Below are 2,089 nucleotides of genomic sequence, written 5' to 3'. Positions count from 1 at the left end.
TTGCTCCCTCATTTTGTGGAAAAAGAGCATAAAACACACTGAGAAAATAAGTGGCTTCTGCAGAGTTATATTGAACGTAGTGGCAAATTCAGGGCCATGACCCAGGTCTTCCCAACTCACATGTCCAAATGCAGCATCTCTTTCACTATGTATTTTCTCCCTATATGAACCTAGAGTATTTGACATTTCATCTCAGGCTTCTATGAAAACAAAACTAAACAAACAAACAGCAAAACTAAACTGATGGGGGTCGAAGAAGGTGTCTGCTTCTTAGACAGAATCAATTTCCATAATGTTGCTCAGATACAGAGAATTGGAATTCTTAATTTCAATGCTAGCCTTCTCTAGATCATTCCTGTATCTTTTATTCATAAACAGATATATGTGAAGTTGTCATTTAGAAGGCACACCCTTAGTCAGTGTCTATGAAGATAAAGTTGCTCAGCCAGCCATCACTTGTCCTTCCAGTCAGTCCAGTCTGGGAGTTGTGAAGTCACAAAAGATAGAGCAGGCGTGATGATAATTGGGCAGCTCTGTTGTTTTACACTTGATAGAGCTAATTAATAAAGTCTCTGTACAGGCTCTATGGGGTTCAACAGGAAAGCAAGCATCAGACTGAGAATCATTCCACGTGACAGTCCTAGAAAATACCATATTAAATTTTACTGTGTCTTCTTTTATAATTTAATTTATATACATCTAAGTGAAGTACCAGAGAAAGAATGAAAATAAACAAACAAAGGGGCAAACTTCTGTTTCCAGTCACCTGTAATTATAAATGCATCTGTGTTTTCATATTTCTTCATCTACTTTATGGTTTGACCTTTCCCTCAAAATCATTCCTCCACATTTGGGAGAGTCATGATGGGATGGAAGTTGAAGCAGAACCAATGGGGCACCCAGAAGTCACTGGAATGGTTTGATATTTGGGATACTTGCTATTAGGAAGCCTTGACATAGAGTCCCCAAGAAACAGACTGCAAAGACCAGGTTGACGGGAATAAAGATTTTTAATAAGGGAAACTTAAGTACAGGAGGATAGCTTAATGGTCCACAGGAGAAAAACATGAAATATTTATTATTAATCTAGGTTTCTATATTGGTAGGAGCCCTGGCTAAGCATTCTAACAAACAGGTTTATGTTTAAGTTCCCCAGTCAAGCCATAGGATGGAGATGTGACAGTTTGCTTCCACAGAAACTACCATTTTGGAAAATCTATGGGGAATTTCTACTCTTCCCTATTGATAGGTTTCCTATGAGTCAAAATCTACTCATAATTGTTTACTGTTAGCCTTCTTTTCTTTTTTTTGTTACTCTAACATTTACATACCCTCCCCTCATGTATCAATGTGGTTAAATTCCAAACACCAGGCTATTAAACAAAAATTGGTGTTATGCAGAAATTAACAATGTCTATCTTAAATTACAAAATTGAGGATGACCACATCATTACTTTGCTTCCAAATTACATACTGATATAATTACCAAATCTCAGAAAACCATGGCCCAGCTAAGCTGACACATAACCAAAGAATCACAGCCAGCATTGCTCTCGCCTTGCACCTAAGCATTTCTTACTTCCAGAAGAGCTTAGTTAATGGGAGAGCTAACTTTTATAGTCATCAATGTGAAATGCTGGGTAACAAGATGGTTAAGAAAAGAGGAGAACGATTTGCACATAAAAAACATTAATGACAGGAGGAAGAAAGTAGAGTCTAGTTGTTGTTCTTATTTTACTGCAGATGCACAACTGTCCTCCAATCCCCTTGTGCAATCCGAGAGTGCACCAAGGGAAGGGTATGTCCTCTGACTCTTCGCTACCCAGTCAATGTGGTCTCTTAGTGACCCTCTAGTGACTAGACTGAGTCACTGTACTCTAGAGTCTAGTGTATGATACAATGTCCCTGTGAGTTTCTGAGACTCCACAGGTGTTTGATGGTATCTCATGGTTGTTGTGACTTGCATTTCCTAGATGATTAGGGAAGGCAACCATTTCCTCTTGTGTTTATGAGCCACTGGAGTGTCTCTCTTTGTGAATCATCCGCACAGCTCCTTAGCCCACCTTCTCAGGGCTTGTTAGAGTTTTAG

The sequence above is a fragment of the Echinops telfairi genome, unplaced genomic scaffold (assembly GCF_000313985.2).
Source record: "Echinops telfairi isolate 266 unplaced genomic scaffold, ASM31398v2 ScPeMD7_7469;HRSCAF=8507_0, whole genome shotgun sequence".
NCBI classification, from domain to species: Eukaryota; Metazoa; Chordata; class Mammalia; order Afrosoricida; family Tenrecidae; genus Echinops; species Echinops telfairi.
The sequence above is the reverse complement of the archived record's forward strand: the minus strand, read 5'-3'. Positions refer to the sequence as shown.